This window comes from Phascolarctos cinereus, unplaced genomic scaffold, assembly GCF_003287225.1.
Source record: "Phascolarctos cinereus isolate Bilbo 61053 unplaced genomic scaffold, phaCin_HiC Scaffold_726;HRSCAF=1367, whole genome shotgun sequence".
NCBI classification, from domain to species: Eukaryota; Metazoa; Chordata; class Mammalia; order Diprotodontia; family Phascolarctidae; genus Phascolarctos; species Phascolarctos cinereus.
In genome coordinates this window covers 280,598,119-280,622,683 of record NW_027556098.1, presented here as the reverse complement: position 1 = coordinate 280,622,683, position 24,565 = coordinate 280,598,119, and the positions used below count along the sequence as shown (strand labels likewise).

Below are 24,565 nucleotides of genomic sequence, written 5' to 3'. Positions count from 1 at the left end.
TCCTTTAAGTGACTTTAGTCCTTGTTGCTGGGATTATTCAGAATTACTAGTGAATCTGAAAGTTGCTTGAGGCTGTCATCCTCAGGCTCTGGGAGAAATGCCTTCAAGGCTGATTGTCTTTACATCAAATTATCACAAGATTAAAGATTAAAGATTATTGACAAGGTGAGCAGAAGAGGCTGTGATTTTATTACCAGGTCAAGTTCTGCTACTATTTCCCTTGTATAGAGGGGAGTTAACAGAGTTTGGCAGCTTTAAAGAGAGTTAGTCTGGGATCATGGATAAAGAGTTGGCCTTGGGATCAGGAAGTTGGTTCCAATTTTTCCTTTGATTCCTAAAACCAGAAATTTAGAGCTAGTAGGGATTTTATAGGCCATCTAGCCCAGCCCACTCATCCTTATAGATGAGAAAACTGAGGCACAGGGAAGTTAGGTGACTTGCCCAACTTCTACTGTCAAAATTGAGCTCAGATCCTCTGACTCTTTACATTAGCATATGTACAGTGTGACCCTGGAAATGGCATTTAGTTTCTTAGTGACCCCAAGTATTTCTTGAAGGCTAAAGGTTACAGATGAGTTGTTGCATTGTTTTGGTGGAGGGGGGTTACATATTTGAATATCCTCACGCAGATGAAATAAATTTGGTTGCTGATTCACCCTTACACCTCTCCCCCCACCAACCTCAACTCTCTAAGAAAATAATTTCTGTCCCTTACTTATTACATACCTTGATTATATACTGGCCTGAACACTGCAGCAAGTAATTGCACAAGACAGGATTAAAGGTTTTGAATTCCTTTGGTTGTTCTTTTCTTCTGACATAAGGTCCTCCTATTGAAGTTGAATCATTCAGATATGATGCCAACTTGATTCACAAAGCCTATCATGGCAGGACAAGAAATAGAAAAGACAGCAATATCAGTCTAGGCTTGAGGTATTCTGTACAGACCAGGGAGTGTCACTGGTACAAAAGTGAAGCTAATGGTTTTAAAGGTGAAAGATTCAATTCAATAATTGCTTATTGTTTCTGCTGTGTGCAGAACTCTGTGCAAAGAATTGGTGTGGCTATGAAGTTTAAATGAGATAGCTCTTCCTGTCACGGACCTTATAGTCAAGTAGGAGGATAAGGCATATGCAGAGATAAGTGCAATAGATAAAACAAGTGTTACATGAGGACAGATAACTTGCCTTAGGAGCCACACGTGACTTCCACGGTTCACTAGGATTCGTGCTTTGAGTTCACCACCATATACAAAAATGAGATTGTCTAAGACAATGTATGAAGTCCTTGCAGAATACAGGTAAACCTACAGGGTTTTACAAATGTCTAATAGTTTAAATTAAAGCTTGTATAGATTATATCTGCACTAAAAGGAACAATGCAATCTTTTCAACCTCCAGCCAACGATCACTCCAGAACCTGGATACATAATGGCAGTATGAGAGTATACCAAAGTCAAACTTTGAAATCTGTCCCAGGCTATGAGAGGCACATTGGAGAAGGGATAAGAGAGGGTGTGTTGACCCTTGAACCTTAGGGAGCTAAGACTAGAATCTAGGTAAGCTGTTTGTTCTTTGGCTAGTCTTTTTCCATGGGGCAACATTTCTTCTGGACCACTGTCTCATATTACCTTTAGAAATAATAAGTTTTAGCAGCAATATTTATTGAGTACCCACTATATTCACAGCACTTGGCTAGTTACTTTTCGCAAATATACAAGAATTAGCCACAAAAAAATCTCTATTCTTGAGGAATGTATTTGTTGAACAAATGACTAAAAAATAAAAGGTAGAGGAAAAATGAAGAAAAATTCACATAGTGCAAATGAAAGCAGCATAAAAATGTATAGATTTACATGAATAATAGTAATAACTTCTATCTATTTGGGGTTTTATGATTACAAACAACTCCTTTCATTACATTTCATCTTTACATTTTATATTCTTGGGTTCTTACCTATGTGTTTTTGGGCAGGTCTCTTAGCTTCCTTGGCTGTCAGTTTCCTCCTTCACAAATGAGTAGGTTGGACTAGATGAAGTCTAAGGTCCCCTTTAATTATAGATACATGATTCTAAAATATTCCTAATCACTAAGTGAGGTAGGTAATTCTTCTGTAATAATAGTGATTATAGATAGCATTTATATAGCACTTTGAGGTTTGAAAATTGTTTTATAAATATTATCTCATTTTATCCTTATAACAACTTTGGCAGGTAGGTGCTATTATTATCTCCATTTTACAGAAGAGGAAACTGAGGCAGACAGAGGTTATGTAACTTGACCAGGGTCACACAGATAGTAAGTATCTGAGGTTGGATTTGAAATCAGATCTTCCTAATTCTAAGTCTAGTGCCCTATCTGTTATGCCACCTAGCTATCTCTATTATGCATTAGACATGTATATTATCATCCCTATTTTCCAAATGAAGTTCAGGGCTCAGAGTTCAGTTTAGTTAAGTGAATTACCAAAGATTATATAGCCATTGAGAGGGCCAGGACTCAATTTCTATTTTTTTTTTTTTCTTAGGCAATTGAGGTTAAGTGAGTTGCTCAGGGTCACCCAGCTAGTAAATGTCAAGTGACTGAGGCTGGATTTGAACTCCAGTTCTCCTAACTCCAAGGCCTAAGTTCTATCCACTGCACCACTTAGCTGCCCTGAGAACTCAATTTCTAATTACATAGCGCTTTCCACTATATCCTGCTTTCTCTCTTTGCTAGAGAGGTTGGCATGTAGTTCAATAGGATGGTTTGGTTCCCTCCCTGCCTCACCGCTGGGATATCTTCATCAAGGAAATCAGATTAACAGAATCTTAAAGGAGAAAATAACTAGGAAGAGGGAAGCATTACAAATGGGCAGAGTATATTTTCAAGGCCTGATTTTATTAATGTAGGGAACTTTCCCCTTCAGTGCAGGTCTACCAACTACCTTCTTTCAATACATATAACGGAAGAGAAGACCTAGAGAATTACTTGATACATCTAGAGGTTCCATGAGCTGCACAAGATCACTCAGCTAGTAAATATTTAAACCCAGGTATTCTTGACTCTAGCAGTTAGGTGGCACAATAAACAGAGAGCCGGGCTTGGAATCAAGAAGGCTCAACTTCCTGAGTTCAAATCTGGCCTCAGACACCTACGAGCTGTGTGACCCTGGGCAAGTCACTTAACCTTGTTTGCCTCAGATTTGAGTGGACAATGTATGGTGTACTTGACTAGGAGCGGAGACCAGCTCAGTTGAAACAGAGGCAGATACTGCTGTAGCCCTTGATGAGCAGCTTTAATTTCACTCAAGAGGAAATTAGAAGTCTTAGAAGAAGATGGATAAAGTCATTTATATTGTCCTTTGAGGAAACTAAGTTTTGCTGCTAAATATAAAAGTAGAGGGTGGAAACAAAGCTAGAGATAGGAAATGACAAAGAAGACTATCTCTTGACTGAACGTGAACATTTTGGCAGGAACCCCACTAGAGACGCCTTTTCAAAGGAGGGAAGCTGTCTTTAAAAAAAAAATAAGAATAAGAACTTTTGCCACTTCATTTAATACCTCCTGATTAAGTGTCTATTATTCCCAGCACTGTTCTAGGAATTGATGGGCAAAGAAGAGAATTCAGAATGACTCATCATTGTTGCCCTATCTAGAAGCTAATAATCTCTTTGGGGAAACAAGGAAAAATACACATGAATAAGTAGTTTACAATGTAAGCCCCTCAATAATTAATGGGAAAAATAAGTGGTTCAGACAATAATAGCAACAACTGACATTTAAAGCCCTTTACCTTCATTGTTTTCCTTGCTAAAGTATGAAATGTTGTATATAAGAACTATGATATGATAATTACTCTAGGAATTCACTGATTCATTCATTTCAGTCAACAAATATTTATAAACCGACTGCTATGTAATGTGCCTGGCTAGGAACTGGGTGACATACAAAAACATATAATAAACAGTCCCTACCCTCCAGAGCTTACATTCTACTAGGGAAAACAAGATAAATTTAACACAAATTACAAAATGCTAACTACACAAGAAGTGGTATATGAGAGAAATCATTTCCATTTGAAAGCATCAGAGAAGGCTTCACAAGACAAGTCATGGTATCTGAGTTGGCCTTTGATGCATTGACAAAATGAGAAGTATAAGTGTGGTAGTGTTAGGGGATGGGAGAAGAGAATTCTGAGAATTTCAGAGTTGGAAGGGATCTTATCCATATAGTCTAATAAACACCTGAACAGTAATCCTCTTAACAGAATTTCTTATAAGCAGTGGCCAAAGTTCATCTGTGGAATATCAGGAGAACAAAGGTGTGGAGATGGGAATGGCCAAGGCCTAATCTGGTTTGATTGTGTAATCTGCTTTGACTGAAGCTGTAGAAGGGGATTCATAAAAGGAGAGATAGAAAAGCCCTCCTTGAGATTAGACAAGGAGGAAGAGGTGCCTTTGGATGCACAGAAAGAAAAAAGAGCATTTGTAACAGCTTCATTAATAGAAGGAAAGTGTACATAACCAAGGAGACAGTCATATTGTATTCCATCATGGATAGATCACATCTGGAATACTGTCTTCAGTTTTGCTCACCAAATATTAGGAATGATATTGACAAACCGGAGGATTCTCAGAGAGGGCAAATAGTATGGTGAAGGGATTGGAGACCATGCCATACCAGGCTCACTCGAAGAAACTGGAGGTATTTATTCAATCCAACTCACAGATATTTATTAAAAACTTACTATGTACAAGAGGCTGTACTCTGGGTTTTGCCATTATGCTTCAGCATAATATTACCCTGGAACCTGCCTCAGCACATGGGGCCTACTTGTTCTGGAACATCCATCATTTTCTGTGGCTTTGACATCCTGGATTATTATCTGTTTAGCAGGCTGTTTCCTCCCATTGATGAGCTCTTCCTGAAGCCTCCATTATGTGGAGGGGTCCAGGCCAGGCCAACCTTCTTACCCTTCTGGCCCTGCTCCTAATATTCTAGACTCCAAAAGAATGCTTCTGTAATAGGTACTTTCATCACTGTCCTCCATCCCACCTCAAATAAATTTTTGTTTTTATTTTCAGTTCCAAATTCTCTCCCTCCCTTCTCCCCTCCCCATTGAGAAGGCAAGAAAAATGATACCTATTATGTATCTGAAGTTAAGCACATTAACCATGTTCCAAAAAAAAAAATGAAAAACAAGAACAATTAAGAAAGGAAATAATGCTTCACTTTGCAGAAGAAGTTTTCAGTTCTCTGTTGGAAGAAAGCATTTTATATCCCGAGATCTTTGGAATTGTTCTGGGTGATCGTATTGAGTGGAGATGCTAAATCTTTTAGAATTGGCTATTCTTACCATATTGCTGTTATTATGTAGATTATTTTCTTGGTTCTGCTCATTTCATTTTGCATCAGTTCATAGAAATGTTCCCAGCATTTCTGAAAGCATCCTATTCATAATTGCTTACAGCACAATAACATTTAATCACATTCCTATATCATAGTTTTATAGGCATCTCTTCAGTTTGCAATTTTTGCCACCACAAAAAAGAACTGCTATCAATTTTTTTGTCCATATGGATTCTTTTCCTTTTTCTTTGATCTCTTTTGGGGTATAGACCTAGTAGCAGCATTGCTGGATCAAAGGGTGTGTACAGTTGTATAGCCCTTTGGGTATAGTTCCAAATTGTTCTTCAGAATGGTTGAACTAGTTCACAGCTCCACCAGCAGTGCATTAATATACCTATTTTCCCACATTCCCTCTAACATTTGTCATTTTCCTTTTCTATCATCATTGTCATTGTGATGGATATGAGGTGGTACCTCAGAGTTGTTTTAATTTGAATTTCTCTATTAGTGATTTAGAAATGTTTTTATATGAATATTAATAGCTTTGATTTCTTCCTCTGAAAACTGCCTATTTATATCCCTTGACCATTTATTAATTGTAGAATGACATTTTTTATTATAAATTTTGCTCAGTTATCCATATATTTGAGAAATAATATCATTAGCAGAGAAACTTGCTGCAATATTTTCCTAGATTTCTGCTTTACTTCTAATTTTGGTTGCGTTAGTTTTGTTTGTGCAAATGCTTTTTAAAAAAATTAATGTAATCAAAATTATCTGTTTCATCTTCCATGAATTTCTCTCTTTTGGTAATGGAATATCTATCTATCTATCTATCTATCTATCTATCTATCTATCTATCTATCTATCTACCTCTCTATCTCTCTATCTCCCCTAATTTACTTTATATCTATATCATATACTCATTTTGAGCTTATCTTGGTATAGGGTACAAAATATTGATACAATCTCCTATAATTAAGCATTCAAGTGATTTTATTAGTAACCTCATTTTCATTTTCCTGTTGGCAATCTCACATATTCATTGCTATGTGCAATAGAGAAAAAAATGAGAGGCGTGATGTGCAATTTATACATTCGAAAAAGAAGAAAATATTCTTAAAAGTATTCATAAATCTGTTCCAGACAGTGCTAAAGTAACTTCTTAATTTAAGCAAGAAATGTGATAAGGGAATTGAAAAAATGGAAAAGCGACTAAGTTTGTGGATAAATGGGATGGTGGTGAACCTTGCCCTTTTACTACCATTTGTGCAGCAGAGCCAGCATCTCACCTCCCCTAAGGTCCCTATTGCAAGAGCTCCCAAACATTCTGGCTTGTAAGATGTGGAGGGCCTGTGGACTCACCCCAAGGCATGTGTTTTTTATTGGGAAATGGTTCAACCCGGAACAGAAAGGGAGATTGGAAATGGCAGGTGTTGCCCCTTTTCCCTTTTTTGCCTTGGGGGTTCTTTTGACATTGTAGCCCATCACCACCTCCCCCTTTAGTCTGGCTTTGCCTCTCATCTCTGCATCTTATGGGTTATTTCATGGGTTACTATGTTAGGAAAAGTGCATATTATCAGAAATAATGTTTTGTTATAAAGAATTATACGCAGAAAATAATATTTAATCATCTCTAGCGAAAGATTACAGTTTTGATGATCTTATCCCTTATTTCCCATAGGTTCAATATATCAATATTCATGTTTTTCGTTTTCACACCATTTTCTAGGAACATTACTCCCAAAAGTTGAGGACTGGCTGAATATGCTAGTTTCTGCTATACTACTTTCCAGTTTTCCAAGCAGTTTTTTGTCAAATAGTGAGATTTTTATCCCAAAATTGGGAACTTTGAGGCATATTTAAAACTAGGCTACTCTGTTCCTTTGCTTCTGTACATTGTTATTAATCTATTCCATTTATCAACAACTCTATTTCTTATCCAGTTCCAAATTGTTTCATTGATTACTATAATATAGTTTGAGATCTGGTACTACTAGGGTACATTCCTTTACATTTTTTCCATTGATTCTCTTGATATTATTGATCTTATTTTCTTTCAGATGAATTTTGGTAATATTTTTTTCTAGCTCTATGAAGTAATTCTTTGATAGTTTGCTTGGTTTGAGTAATTAATTAATTAATAATTAATCAATTAAGTAGATAAATTAGTTTAAATAGTATTGCTATTTTTATTATGTTGGCTCAGTCTACCAGTAAGCAATTAATATTTCTCCAATTATTTAGATCTATATTTGTGTGAAGAGTGTTTTGTAATTTTGTTTATATAATTTGTACATACATAATACATATTATATGTATATAATAAATAATTTATCTTGGCTAGTAGACGCCCAAATATTTTTTACTGTCTGCAGTTATTCTCAGTGGAAGTTTTCTCTCTATCTTATTCTGGTGGGGTTTTGTTGATAATATATAGAAATCTAGAATTTCTAGACAATATAAGGAAATTTAGCATTCCTATACATTATTGACAAAATGATTTATGTGGGTTTATTTCATATCTTGCAATTTTGTTGAAATTGTTCATTGTTTTGACTAGTTTTTTAGTTGACTCTCTATGGCTCTCTAAGTATACTATCTGCAAAAAAAGACAGGTTTTCTTTTTCTGTCATTGCTTATTCTTATTCTTTTAATTTCTTTTTCTTGTATTATTGCTATAGCTTCCATCTCTAGTACAATATTAAATGATAACAATGGTCATGGAAATCCTTGCTTGAACACATAGCTTATTGGAAAGGCTTCTAGTTTATCCCCATTATAGAAAATGTTTGCTGATGGTTTTAGATAGATGCTACTCATCATTTTTAAGAAAAGCTCTATTTATTTCTATGCTTTCTAGTATTCTAATTAAGAACATGTGTTATATTTTGTCAAAAAACTTTCTTTTCATCCATTGATATAATATGACTTTAGTTGTTTTTGTTATTTATGTAGTTAATTATGCTTATAGTTTTCCTAATATTGAACCAGCCCTGCATTCCTGGCATAAATCCAGTCTGGGCATACTGTACAATCTTTTTGATACATTGCTGTAGTCTCCTTGCTAGTATTTGATTTAAAAATTTTGTATGCATATTCATTAATTGTATTGGTCGATAGTTTTCTTTCTATGTTTTGACCTCTCTGCTTTAGGTATAATAGGATATTTGTGTCACAAAAGTAATTTAGTAGAACTCTTTCTCTACTTATTTTTTAAAAAACAGTTTATATAATATTATAATTAATTGTTCTTTAAGTGTTTGGTAGAATGCATTTGTAAATCTATCTACTCTTAGTGTTATTTTTCCCTTAGGATACTCATTTATGATTTGTTTAATTTCTTTTTCTAAGATAGTCTTACTTAAGTATTCTATTTTCTCTTCTGTTAATGTGGGTAATTTATATTTTTGTAAATATTTATCAATTTTGCTTAGACTGTCAGTTTTTTTGGTATGTAGGTGGGCAACTCTTAACAGTTGCATTAATCTCATCTTCATTACTTGTACATTTAATCTTTTCATTTTTGATGCCGGAAATTTGGTTTTCTTCTTTCTTTCATTTTTTAAAAATCAAATTATCCCATGGTTTATCTATTTTATTACCTTCCCTCCCCCATTAAACCAGGTTCTAGTTTTATTTGTTGTTCATTTTTTTTTATTTTTAATTTAATCTCTTATTTGATCTTTGGGATTTCTATTTTGGTGTTCACTTGAAGATTTTAATTTGTTCTTTCCGTAATGTTTAAAATTTTATGCTCAATTTGTTGATTTGCTCTGTCTCTCTGTCCCTAATGTAAATGTTTAGATATATAATTTTCCTCTAAGTACTGCTTTGGCTATATCCCACATGTTTTGATATATTGTCTCACTGCTGTCATTATCTTCAATGAACTTATTGATTATTTATATAATTTGTTATTTGACCCACTTATTCTTTGGGATTAGATTATTTAGTTTTCAATAAATTTTTATGTACTTTTTATTACATTATGGGGTGGAAAGGGGGCATTTAATACTTCTGTTTTTCTGTATTTGTGAAGTTTTTGTGCTGTAATGCATGGTAAATTTTTGTGAAGATGCCACGTATAGCTGAGAAAAAGGTCCACTCATTTATATTGCTATTCAGTATTCTCCAGAGGTCTATCATATCTAACATCAAAAATTACATTCATCTTCTTAACATCTTATTTATTTATTTTTTAGTTAGATTTATGTAGGTCTCAGAGCAGTAAATCAAGCTTTCCCACTAATATGGTGTTACCATCTATCACTCATTTAACTGTTTTTTTTAAAAGAATGTGGATGCTCTGCCATTTGTTGCATATACATTCAGTAACAATATTAATTTATTGCCTAATGTACATTTTAGCAAAATATAGTTTTAATTTTATTTTAATTAAGGTTATTTTCTTTTTTGCCTTGTCTGAGATCAGGAATGCTACTCCTGCCTTTTCTACTTCAACTGAAATGTAATAGATTGTCCTTTAGCCCCTAATTTTAACCCTGTCTGTGTCTCTTTTGTTTTAAGTGTGTCTTAAGTAAACAATATATCATTATATTCTGGTTTCTGAGCCATTCTACTTCTGCTTCCATTTTATGAGATAGTTCATCCCATTTGTATTCACACTGTATATTTTCCATCATCCTATTCTCTTATATTTATCCTTTCTTTTTATACTTTTTACCCTGTCCCTCTTCAAAAGTTCATTTTGCTTCTGACCACTGCCTCTAGTAATCTACCTTCTCTCTATCACCACTTCCTTTCCCTTAGGCCACTTCTCTTTCTACTTACCTGTTGGGTAAGTTGAGAATGAGACTGAAGCATTGCTTACTGCCCCCTCCCCAATTTTCTCCTTTATTATAAAGAACTCTTCCTTGAGCACCTCTTTTATGTGAGACGATTTCCCCCATTCTTCCTCTCCTTTTCCCCTTCTCTCAGTGCATCATTCTAGAAAGTGAGATCATCCCAATATAATAGTTTCATACTCATGCCCTCTAAGTAGACTCTTTTTAATTGTCCTAATGATGATAAAGCTCTTAGGGATCATTTTCCCATAAAAGAATATAAATAGTTTAAATTTATTATGTTTCTTGTGATTTCTCACTCATGTTTACCTTTTTATACTTCTCTAGAGTTTTGTTCATATCAAGATTTTGATTTGGTTTTTGTATTTTCATTAGAAATGCTTGAAAGTCCTCTGTTTCATTAAGTATCCACATTTTTCTTTAAAATATTATACTCAGTTTTTCTGGATGTTATTCTTCATTGTAATCCTGGCTCCTTCGCCTTCCAGAATATCATATTCCAAACCCAATGCCCCTTTTACAGGGAAGCTGCTAAATCTTATGTGATTCTGACTGTGGTTCCATGGTCTTTGAATAGTTTCTTTCTGGCTGCTTTCACTTTGACCTGTGAGTTCTGGAATTTGACTGTTATATTTTTGGGTGTGTCCATTTTGGGATCTTTTTTTTTTCTTCAGGAGGTGATTGGTAGATTATTTTAATTTCTATTTTATCCTCTTGATCTAAGATAGCTGGGCAATTTTTCTTTATAATTTCTTAAAATATGATTCCTAGGCTCTTTTTCATTTTTTATTTTGGCTTTCAGTTTCTCCAATAATTCTTAGATTGTTCTCTTGGATCATTTTTCTAGGTCAGTTGTTTTTTCCAATGAGACATTTTGCATTTTTTAAATTCTTTTGACTTGTTTTATTATTTCTTGATGTCTCATGGAGTTATTAGCTTCCACTTACCTAACTCTAATTTTTAAGGAGTTATTTTCTTCAGTGAGGTTTTGCACCTCTTTTAGTATTTGCGCAGTTCTGATTTTTAAAAGGTTATTTGTGTCTCTTTTACCAAACTCTTAGTTCTCATTTCACAATTTTCTTCCATTGCTCTTACTTTCCTCTAATTTTTCCTCCACAACTATTATTATTTTTCTGTTAAATATCCTTCTTTAGTTCTTCTAGGAATTGTTTTTGGGCTTGTGTATGATCTGCATTTTTATTTGAGGCATTGCTTGTAAATGTTTTTACATCAATGTTTTCTGAGTTTGTGTCTTCAACTTCCCTGTCTCCACAGTATCATTTGATGGTCGGGTTCTTTTTTGTTGTTTGCTCATTCTTCCTGATAATTTCTTGACTTTGTGCTAATATTTATATTGCAATTACTGTCCGCCAGGCCCCATGCTAAGTGCTTTACAAATATTATCTCATTTGATCCTCACAACATCCCGGGGGTATAGGTACTATTATTAACCCCTCCCCCCATTTTACAGATGAGGCAACTGAGATAAATTGAAGTTAAGTGACTTGCCCAGGGTCAAATAGCTAGTAATTGTTTGAGGCTAGATTTTAACTCAAATCTTCCTGATCCCAAGTGCTTTATCTTGTGTGTCACCTAGCTGCTCCAAAGGTGTAGAGGCTAGGAAAGAGTATCTTCACTGAAGGGCAGAGCCAAGATGGTGGACTACAAGCAGGGACTCCTGTGAGCTCTCCCAAATTCCCCTCCAAGCAACTTCAAAATAATTTCTCAGAATGAATTCTGGAGTGGCAGAAGCAACAAGATGAAGTGAAATAATTTTCTGCCTAAAGACAATCCTTTAATATGAAGGATCATTTTGGAAGAAAGACAGATCGGTTAGGAGGAGGCCTAGCCTATGATTGTAGTACTGGAGATAAAAAGAGGAAATAACTGCAAATGTTTCAAAAAATGAATTCTTCCTCTCTCCATTTTCTTTTTTCTTCCAACATTTTTAAAATAAAAAACTGTTTGTTGGTCTGGTCTCGATTGAATACTTCTATGACTCTGTGACATAGGGATTCAGGAGGGGAAAAAACCCTTTAACCTCCTCCCCCTATTAAAATTTTAATAGCTTATCCTTATTAAGTCCCTTCTGATTGTTTACTTGTGTTTATCTTTCAATTTTTCTCTTGAATCCTAGATTTATATTTCAAATTTCAGATTTTCAGCTATGATTTCTTCATTAGAAATGTTTGATAGCTCTCTCTCTTATTAAAGGTTCATTTTTTTCTTCTAGAATTATATTTGACCTTTTTGTGTAGTTATTCTGTTGTAGTTCTTTATCTTTTGTCCATTATAATATCTCATTCCATGGTACCTATTCTTTTATATGGCTAGCATAGCATATAGGAAAAAAAAACAAGGAGAAATAGTAAAACTACCATAGCGAAATCTCAATTTGCCATACCAATTCTACAGAAACCTAACCAAAAATAAATAACAATTTGAGAAGCTAACAGAATTTTAGAAGAAAATTTAATAGGCGATTATTGAGTGGAAAAAGAATGGGCTATACACATTTCTTAATGATATATGACAGCTTTTGCAAGAATTACCATACAAATTTCACAAAAAATGCAAAAAAGCAGAAATACTATGCGTATCCTTTATGGATCATAATATAATAAATTATACAAAGGGCTACTGGAAAAAATACTAAATTCAATTGGAGACTAAATATCTTAATACTAAAGAAATGTTAGGTTAAAAAACACATCAGAGGGAAGGTAGATATTTTTATTAGCAAAAGAGAAAGAATGGCTAAATGAATTGGGAAGACAATTGAAAATACTGGGAAACCAACCAATTAAAAAACCTCAATTAAACACAAAAATAGAAATCCCAGAAATGAATGAAGACATTAACGAAATGGAAAATAATAACAATGTAAATTCCATTGTTAATAAATAAAAGTATGAGCTGTTTAAAAAAACAAAATAGATAAATCATTAGGTAACTTGATTAAAGAGAAAGCATTAGGTAATTTGATTAAAAAGAAGAAAAAGAAAGCCAAATTGCCACTATCCAAAATAAAAAAGAATTCAAAACAAAAGAAAAAGAAATGAAGGCTGTCATTTGAAACTTTTTTCTTTTGTCCAACTATATGCCAACATCACAGGCAACTTAAATGAAATAAACAAATATTTGCAAAATATAAAACACCCAGATTAAAACCAAACATATAAAAATTAAGGAAATTAAGGAAAAATTAAGGAAGCCAATTTCACATTGAACAAGCCATAAGTGAACTTAAAAGGAAAATAAAATCATGATCAGATGTATTCACAAGTGTGTTCTGTCAAACATTCAAAGCACGAATGCTTCCAACACTACCTAAACTGAAAAACTAGCAATAAAAGAGATCCTACCAAATTCCTTCTATGACACAAATATGGTCTCAATACATATAACAGGAAGAGTCAAAACAAAAAAAAAAGCTATGGACCAATAGAATTAATGAAATTTGATGCAAAAATTTTAAATAAAATATTAGTAAAGAGACCAAAACAACTTATCATGAAGGTTATATACTATTACCATATTGAATTTTTTTCTGGAAATCTAGAGTTGGTTCAATTTTAGGCAAATTATTAACTTAATCAGTTGCATTAATAGCAAAATAAAAATAAATTACATTATTGTATAAATAAACACAGAAGCTTCTAACAAAATACAATATCCATTTCTGTTAAAAAAAACACTAGAAAATATAATAAATGCACCTTTCCTTAAAAAGATAAGTAGTGTATATCTAAAACCAAGAACTATCTTTATATGTAACAGAAGTAAAATAAAATTCTTTGCAATAAAATCAGGGATGAAACAAAAATGTCTATTTCTACCACTTTTATTTCATGTAATATAAATACTAGCTATAACAATAAGACAAGAAAAATAAATTGAGGAGATAAATATAGGTAAAAAAGTAACAAAATTAATCACTTCTTTTCTTATGACTCACCATTTTCTTAATTTATACAAAATAGTGAATAATCATACTCTGGCTGGGAAAAAACAGTAGCTTAGGGTTTAAACAAATCCTATGCTTCCTGAAGCATATATTTTGAAAGCCTGGAACCAGCAGCTTTAGCTCTAGCATCTTTGGGTTTGGACTTTACAGGCTTGGGGTCAGTAGGCTTAACAGCCTTGGAATCCCCGGGCTTTGTGACATTAGAATCAGACTTGGCTTCCTTGGAATAGGGCTTGACAGCCCTTGGAATCAGACTTGGTTGCCTTGGTGGTAGATCTGGTGGCCTCAGGGACAGATTTGGTAGTCCTAGGATCAGATTTATTGATCTAGGTGGCAGACTTGGTAATTTTGGGGTCAGTGGTCTTGGCAATTGGTTTTGGTCACCTAAGAGTCACACTTTGTGATCCTGGGGCCTGGAGGTTTAGTGCCAACCCTAGGGCCTGGGTGTTTGGTGGTCATCTTGTGGCCAGCATACCAGGCACCGGCCTTGGAGATCTTAGGCCAGAGCAACTTGTCCTTGGGGGCCTTGGTACTCAGGGTCTCCATGGCCTCTGCTCAGGTCTTGATGGCTTTGGCATTTTTGGCCTCCATCTTCTTTAGCCCCTTCTTGTTGGGTTTCTTGGCAAAGTACGTGTTTCTCAGAAACTTGGGGTCAATCCTTTTCAGAGACTCGTATCTCTGTGACCTAGGTTTCCTGATGCCATTTTTGTGACTGGTTGTGGGGTGGTATGTTTCTTAGACTTAGACATCTTTACACAGCAGCCTGTGCTAACGGGTACTTCACTGACTGGGAGAGAACAAATTGAGAGCAAAATTATTACTTTTTGTAGATGATATGATGATGCCAACAACACAGGCAACCTAAATTAAATTAGAATTCAGAATTCACTAAAAATTAATTGAAAGAAGAACTTCAGCAAACTTCCAGGATATAAGACAAATCTATACAAGTTATCAATATTTTATATAATACAAATAAAGTCCAGCAGCAAAAGATAAAAAGAGGGATTCTATTGAAAATTTCTATAAAATATACAAAATACTTGGGAATCTAACTTTCCAATATATACACAAGAACTATATAAATACAACTATAAACCACTATTCTTAGAAATAAAGACCTAAATAATTTTTTTTAAAAGTTAATTCCTTATGAGTATGATGAATCAATATAATAAATTGTTACTACCTAAATTAGTTTTCCTATTCAGTGATATACCAACAAAACTACTAAAGAATTACTTCATGTAATTTGAAAAAATAATGAAATTTAATTAGAGGCATAAAAAGTTAAGAATATTGAGAGAAACAATGAAAGAAAAAAGTAGGAATACAGCAGGGCTGGCAGTGCTAAATCTCAAACTATAACATAAAACAGTAATTCTTAGAATAGTTTGGTTGTGATTGAAAAATAGAACAATTATTTAGTAGAACAAATTAGCTCTGCATTATACAAAAACAAATGTAACTGTTACCCTAGTATTTCATAAGCACCAATACCCCAGCTACTCACACAAGGAATCACTATCTGCCAAAAACAACTGGGAAAATGGACAATAGTATGGAAGAAATTAGATTTAGATAAATATTCCACATATTATTCAAAGCTAAGTTCCAGTAGGTATGTGATAAAAAGTCCACATAGTAAACAAATTGGAGAAGCAAGGGAAAACTTATCTATCATGTCTATGGATGAGAGAAAAGTTCAATAAAACAAGGGAGAGAGAACCACAGAAGATGAAGTAGTCAATTCTGGTGAAGGAATAAAAAAATGTTTTTGCACAAATTGAATAAAGATAAAATTAAAAGGGAAACAACTGACAAACAACTTTTCATCAAGTTACACTGATAAATATGCCATTCCACAATATATAAAGAACTGATTCAAATTTATAAGAATAAGAGCCATTCCTTAAATAATAAATCTCCTAAGCATATGAACAGACAATTCCCAAGGGAAGAAACCCAGGCTATTTATAGATAGGAAAAAAAAAACAAAACAGAACACTCCAAATCACTTCTAATTAGAGAAATGCAAATTTACACTTTTGAGATTACATTCCACCCGCCACCCCCCAAACCCTCAACTGGCAAAGATGACAAAAAAGGAAAATGATAAGTTTTGGAAAGATTGTCAGAAAATAGGCACATTGATGAATTATTGGTTGACCTGTAAACCGGCATAACCATTCAGGATAGCAGCTTAAAGTTATTCACAAAAAATGTGGGGATGCTACAGATATGGGATGCACTTTCAAATGAGGTCACTGTTGTATTAGTTTTACTTACTTAACTTTGTCACAAGACTTCTCACTGAGTGAGTATAATCTTTAAATCATTGAAATATAAAAACAAAATACATCAATAAAAACTTAAAAAAAGAATGGTATTTGGATATGGAAAGAGGGTATAGATGACTAAGAGAATGGTTGATTGAGATAAGGAAATTGAAAGCTGAAATGGTTTTAGTCTCTGTGTGTGTGTGTGTGTGTGTGTGTGTGTGTGTGTGTGTGTGTGTGTGTGTGTTCTGTTCAATTTTGATTTTGTTAGTTTCAATAGGTCTAATTAAATACAGTACAGAGCACCAGCATTTTGTACTACTCTTCCTTTCCCAGGTATGGCTTCTAATGGTTGGTGATGAGATGCTATCATAACTATGGTTGGAATTTTGCCCTAGGCCACCACTGGGGATGGGTATTCTGTTGAGGAGGGAAAGGTGCTGCTTACTTTCTCCATAGGACTAGACAGCGGTCCTTGTCCCTGTATTGTGCAGTGTGACACTATCTGGTACCATCTAGAAGGATCTGTCATTATGTCACCAATCTGTCATTGTTTCTTTCTAGTACCTAATATCTTTCCCCAAACTCCTCAGGGACTAGAGATGGGTCACTCTAGTGGATGAGCTACCAACTTTCCTGGTGCAACTGCGTCTTTGATCTATTTACGTACTATGTCAATGTGACCTTTACTCCCACTGAGTTGTCTTGTTGTGCTATCTCCACCAACAAAGACCGCGTAATTCTAACTCTAGCTGCCATATCCTCTCTTTTGTCCAACAGCTGCATTTAAAATCTGAGAAATGGTATACCACCTGCCTGTAATCTGATGTTTCTTCAGGGGTGTCTGAAGTGTCTTGAGGAGAGAAATCAGAGTGAAAATGATCCTGGGATATCCTCAAAGCCAAAAGTACAGTGGGCAGTCTGCTTTGTTTGGTACTGGTCCTGGACATCCAGAGGATTCTGGGAATCTTTAGGTTCCAATACTAATATGTATCCTAGGTAAGGGAAGGATGGGGTTAAAACATATCCAGACTGACCTCAAAGTGGAAGGATGGCTGTTAGGATGCCTCCTCTCCCCTCTGACCTTGATGCACCCCTCCTAATTAACCTTTAGCTAGCTGAAGCTGCTCTGTCTCAATGAGGATTCTTACACATTCATTCCTCAGTATTTAACCTGTTTCTTTTTGTGTAACTGTTTACAGGGTCCATTCCTGTCACTGAATATTTATGTTTAAGATTATTCTCCCCCAGGTACATTTATTCACACATTTCTAAGTTGTGTTTCTATGTTACCATCCAGTCTGTTCAGAATAATATGTATATTCTGTCCACCAGATAAATGGTTTTATTTCCCATGTGAAGCGCACTTGTGCCTCAGACAGTATTCCAAATAAATGCTGTTGCTATTTCTTCTGGTTTTGGGCAGCATCCAAATTGACTATTCTGTCACTCAACTACAAAGGCACCCAAAATAAGTTGCTGGAATCTCTGTCTCATCCTTTGGCAGTCACTGCTACATCTGCTAAGTAAACGTGGTGGGTCTTGAGGAGTTGGGAAGCCTTTTTCTGGGGCTGTGGTGGTGAGAGGGGAGCCAATGTCTTATTTTTAGCATCAAAATTAATTTTTGTAATCAAATGATTACTGTTTCTTAAACCTTGTTTATATTCTTAGCAGAATGCAAGGAAATTGTGGATCTGCTATATATTTACACAAAGCTAGAAATATGTATACAGAAGCAACTTAATTTTTCAATATCTGTTTATGGAAACATCCCAAACCCTCTTTTTCATTTTCAGACATTTGCTATGGAGTAACTTCAAATACATTTTCTTCTCCCACAAAATCATTACAGCTTTGATTTAAAGACAATAAAATATGAAGATTATGGTAGGAGAAATGGGTTCTGGCTTTTCTTCCCTAATCTTGTACTCTGCTTCCCTTCATCCCATATAACAGAGATTTTTCTTCACTCCATTAATAATGATAGTGAGCATTTATAAAGTGCTTTAAGGCTTGCAGAGCACTTTTCTCACAATGATGATGTGACAGGCATGGGGAACCTGTGGCCTAGAGGCCACATGTGGCACTCTAGGTCCTCAAGTGCAGAAAGGGCCACATTTGAGGACCTACAGGACTACATAAGGCCTTGAGGTTCCTCACCCCTGAGTGTAGGCAGTACAAGTAGAGCACTAATTTTCCCACTATAGAGACGGAAACTGAAATGGTGAGAAGTGCCTTCCCTAACATCACACAGGAAGTCAAAGACCTGGCGTTAGAGCTCATGACTAACAGATTTAAAGACAGAATTCGGCAGTGATCTAGTTTAACATATTCATTTGACATGTTAGGAAAATAAGATCTAGAGGGGAGAAGTACCTGCCCAAAGTCACATAAGAAATAAGTGCTTGATTGAACCTGACTCCAAATCCAGGTATCTTTCTACTTCGTGATTATAAATTCAATACTCTTTCTACTATACCATCATATCTATTTTTAAAAGCCCTCCAGCATAACAAGAACCCTATGAGGTAGGGGTGGCAAATATCCGTACAATCATAGGTTCTAACATTTAGCCCAACCTACTCATTTTACAGATGGGGAGATGAAAGCTCAAGGAAATTAAAGCAGTTACCCAGAGTCATGCATCTAGTAAATCACTTGTGGTATCCCTCTAGTAAAAAGTAACCTCCTTGAAGGCAGAGACTATTTTTTTTTGTCTTTGTAATCATAGCTAACTTTATAATGTTTTTATGTAGTAGGAACTTAATAGAGGTTTGCTTAAACTGAATTGAACTGACTTCATTTCAGCTAGAATTAGCTAGGTGGTACAGTGGATAGAGCACTAGACTTGTAATCAGGAAGAATTAAGTTCAAATTTGGCAAGATGTTGGGCAAGTCACAAAACCTTTCTGCCTCAATTTCCTCAACAGCAAAATGGGGATAATAATGGCACCACTTTTACAAGTATATTGTGAGGGTTAAATGAAGTAACATTTGTAAAGAGTGTTTAGCACAGTGTCTGGCACACAATTGGTTCTATATAAACGCTTGGGTATTTTTCCCCCCTTCTTTCCCTCCTCCTTTCTTCCTTCTTTCTTTCCTTCTATTCTTCTTGTCTCTATGTCAGAAGAGGAGTGGTATAAGTCACGTTCATTTATTTGGATTTCTGGTTTATCATTGCATTGATCAGAATTGTAAAGCTTTTCATAATTGTTTTTCTCTAAAATGTTTTGTCATTTTAGAAACCGTTCTCTTAATTCTGTTCACTTTACTCTGTATCCATTTGTGGAAAAATTCCCATTTTTCTCTGAAATTATTCATTTAATCATTTCTTAAGACACAATCATTTTATTTCATTAATATACCATTATTTTTTACCTGTTCTCCAATTTCTTAACTTTCTATTTTTATTTACTTTGTGAAAAGCCTCTACGAATATTTTTATACATATAGATACTTTTTATTTTCTCTTGAATCTTTAGAAAATAAACTGATTTTATTTCTTTTGGCCTAATAGTGTCATAGCCACATCAAAGGGCATATACATTTTAATAACTTTTTGGACAAAGTGTTAACTTGTTTTTCAGAAAAGCTTGACACATTCACAATTCCTCCCCTAGCAAACTAAAGTACATGTTTTCCCACAGACCTTCCAACATTTGTCATTTTCTTCTTTTGTCATCTTTGTCATTCTGATACATATGACATGGAGCCTCAAAGCTGATTTTGTTTGCAATTCTCTAATTATTAGTGAATCTGAGCATTTTTATATGGTTGTTGATCTGTTTTTTTCAACATTTGATAGAATTCACTTCTAAGTATTTATGTAGTTCCTTCTCCACTTTCCACTCACAGGGGTTTATGGCTTATTCAATTTCATTTTTTTTGGTATTGAATTATTTAAATGTTATTTTTCTTCTTTTATTAATGTGGGTATCATCTATTTTTATCTGTAGTCACATATTTCCTCTAAATTATCAGTTTTGTTAGCATATAATTGGGCAAAAGAGTTAATAATAATTTACTTTATTTCATCTTCAATTGTAAATTGTTTTTTAATTTTTAAATTCAATTTGCTTTTCTTCCCTCTTTTAAAAATCATATTAGCTAGCTACTTACATATTTTTCTTAGATTTTGAAAAAACTATATCATAATTTTATTTACGAAATCAATATTTTTATGCTTTTAAATTTTTTCTTCTCTTTTAATGTTCATAATGTCTACTTTGTTACTTAGTTTTGAGCATTTTAAATTTACTTTTACTCCAGCATTTTAGTTTGCATGTCCAATCCTCAGTTTATTCTTTCTCTTTTTTGTTGATCAAACTACTTAGAGACAGAAATTTTCCTTTCAGAGCTGCTTCAGCTGCATTCTATAAGTTTTGTATATTGTCTAATTATTGTCATTTTTTGGGTAGAATTTTTCTATTGGTTTTGTAATCTGTTCTTTGACCTACCAATTCTTTAAAAATTTGTTATTTAAACTAACTACTCTCTAATTCTTTTAAGGATTCTTTATTGAATATAATTTTTATTGCATTGATTAGTAAGTGTTCAATATTTTTGCTTTTATGCATTTTTGGGGAGGTCTTTTTGCCCCAACAAATGGTTATTTTTTAAAAAAGGTATGTATAGCTAAGAATTATGTGAATTCTTTCTACTCCCATTCGGTAATCACTAGAGATAGATTACAATTTCTAATTTTTCTAAACAGCAACCACTGTGATAATTGCTTTACAAATATTATCTCATTTGATACTCACAACAACCTTGTGATATAGGTTCTATTGTTTTCCCAGTTGAACAAACTGAGGAAAGCAGAGGTTAATTAACTTGCCTAAAGTCATATAGCTAGTAAATACCTGAGGTCACATTCTTAAAATTCTCTTCAGGGCTTTAATTTCTTTGTTCTTTATGTTTTGGTTAGATTTGTCTATATCTGAAAGGGATACATTAAGGTCTGACATTCTTATAATTTTACTATTTAGTTATCCTTCCAATTCAATGGATTTTTTTCTTTTAGTATTTAGATATTATATTATTAGGTGCTTCTGTATTAAACACTGATATTGAATAATTTCATATGGTGCCTTTGAGCATTATGTAATTTCCCTGTTTATCTCTTTATCTCTTCTTTATTTACTATATCCTTATCTGAAATCACATTTGCTATTCCTGCTTTTTTGCATTCAGCTGAGCTATATTTCTTGTAAGCAACTTTGGTTGAATTCTGTTTTCCATTCTACTCTGCAATTTTCTTCTGATTTAGCAATGTCATTTAATTAACACTCATGGTTATTATCATTAATTATGAATCTTTTTCCATCCTGTCCTTTTGTACTTTTCCTCTCTTTACTACCTCCAAATAAGAATTTTTATATTTACTACCTACCAAATTTTGCATATTCGCTACCTACCAAATAAGAAATTTGTATATGATAAGAAATTTGCCTGATAATTGTTATCATATAAATGAAACAACTTGTACCTCATCTCTTTTCCTTATCCTGCCCCTCATTTTTTTTTATGTTTTCTTCCTTTTCTCTTAATTTTCCTTTCACATGCTTCCCTCCAACATTTGAATTGTTCAAGATTGAAATAGACTGCTTTAAGTACCTATTATGTTCAAGATACTATGCTAAGCACTGGGGCTACAAAGAAAGGCAAAAATGGTTCCCATCCTCAAGGAGTTTACAGTCTTGAAGGGGAAGAAAGACAACATGCAAACTGTGGAACAAAGAAGAAACTTACTGGAAATTCTGGAGGTGATTTCAGATACAAGGCACTAACATTAAAGGGGACCACAAAAGACTTCTTGCAGAAGGTAAGATTTTAGTTGAGACTTGAAGGATGCCATGGAAGCTAGGAGGTAGAAATTAGGAGGGAGTTTTCCAGGTTTGAGAGACAGCTAGTAAAGGTGCTCTCAACCAGGAGATAGAGTATCTTATGTGAGGAATAACAAGGAGGCCAGGGTCACTGGAATACATGGAGAGGAGTAAGGAGTAAAAAGACTGGAAAGGTAAGAAGAGGCACATTTATGAAGGGCTCCCCTCTTTGGATATATTCAACCAGAAGCTGAATGACCATTTATCAGTGATGTTATAGATTAAATTCTTTGTCAGTTACACATTGGACAATATAGTCCCTGTGGTCTCTTCCAGTTCTCAGGTTCTATGATTCTTTTATTTTTATTACATAATTGACAAAATATCTGAGGAACAAAGGATAATAAATGGGGAACTATTAGCAAGGTTGTAAATAAGTTCATTATTAGGATAGCCTGCAGGGCAGGAGCTACATAGCATATTCTATTTCTCACAACACCTTGCACAGTGTTCTGTATATAGTAGGAGGTTACCAAATGTTTGTTGATTATTATAATAAAATAGGGATTGGCCAAGAGGAAACTAATGGAAGGAAGAAGGAATCAGGAAGCTTGAAAATCCATGAATGGGGGTAATTAGCTGCTGATTTATTTGGAGTTGGCTTTGATTGGGTAATTTAGGCATCATCTGCTTTTGTTCTAAATTGTACAGATAACAGTTACAGCCCTCTGTTTGACTTTTTTGTGGAGACTTGGCCTATGACATGCCAGTATATTTTACTGAAAAAAAAATATCATTGTGATTACATTCTGTATATTCTTATTTTTTTCCTATAGCATATAACCTGTCATTAGCCTAAAAGGGGATTAGTACACCTATCATTGAGACTAAATATGCACACATTTCCATTAGTGTCAATATGAGTTATGAGATGTATATGTGTTAGAAGGAGGCTAAATTTTAGTTTGTAAAGGAGGAGTAGCAATGGTCTATATACAGAGATAAAATTGATTATACTCTGGTATAACTTCCACTTTTATCATAGAAACAGTTTTCATCTTTTATGCTGGGGGTCTCCCTATATCAGAGGTGATATTAGAAACGCTATTGTTTTCCTAATTAGGGGAATTTGAAAAATTAGCAAGGGAAAAGAAAAATGCATAAACCTTTTGCAAGATCTTGTACCAACATAAATTCTTCTGACAAGCATTATATATCATAGTTGTTCAATAAATGTTGGCTGAAGGATCACAGATTTAGGTCTAGAAGGGACCTTAGAGTTGACCTAATCCAATCTTATCTTTTGAAGAGGAAACTGAGATCCAGGAAAGTTAAATGATTTACCCAAGGTCTCACAGTTAATTAATGAGAGAATTGGGATTTACTTTTAGACCTCTGAATTTGACACTAGCTCCGCTGAATCACACTATTTCTCTGCACATTGGAAGTTGAATGAATGCACAAATGAATCACAAGAATTATTGCTCACATGGCACACTACAAATGAGTTAGTTGATGTTTGTAACATGCTTTGCAAATGTTAAAGCATTATGTAAACATTTATTATTATTATTGCTATTGCTATTACTACCTCTTTCCCCTCAGTAAGTTCTTTTGAACAGTCCTGGTATACAGTTTGTTTTTCTACTCTCAGATTCTCAAGTTATCTGAGATCTAATTAATCTAGGAGTTCCTTCTTCTTCGTTCTTTTTTTTTTTTGGTGTGGAGTTCCTTCTAGTGACACAGATAGCAACCCATCCATGCCTGCCCATCATCTGTCATTTTTAGTCATGTTCTTTTCAAAGTCAACCACGAGGTGGTCAAGCAGTGTGCTGGCAGGTTTCTTTTCTTTTACCTGACATTTCAATGGGACCAATGGAGCACTCTGATTGTCTAACATCCCTCAGTCATGCCACATGACAAACTTATCTTCTCTTCTTGCCATAAAACCTCTTGATGACATTCTTTACTCACCTTCAGAGCTCCTTGTTGGTTACATGGTATGGCCTGTTTACACCTGCCATGCAATTCTTCATTGCCTGCCTTCCTTGTGGTACTCATCTTTAGTTCTTCAGAGACACTGATCTTCCATGTCTTGCTTCCATAAAACACAATCCGTAACATCTTAGTGTGGGAAAGATGGGCCTTTGCTTTCATGAGAAATTTAAGTTCAATACAAGTGTTTAGCAATTTCCTGAAAGCAATCTAAATCACTCTCCTTCTCTTGTTCCATTCTGGGCCCAGATAGTTGTCCATCATCTGTATTGATACACATCCCCACATACCCTGACACTGCCATTCCCACTCCCTCATATATGCAAACACATACACATATACTTATACTTAGCATATGCG

At 34.3% G+C, this 24,565-nt stretch overlaps 1 pseudogene; it reads right to left on the bottom strand.

Annotated features, from left to right (window-relative positions):
* Positions 1–24,334, bottom strand: part of LOC144454379 (speedy protein C-like) — a 118,084-nt pseudogene extending 93,750 nt beyond the window's left edge.
* Positions 24,335–24,565: the final 231 nt, after the last annotated feature.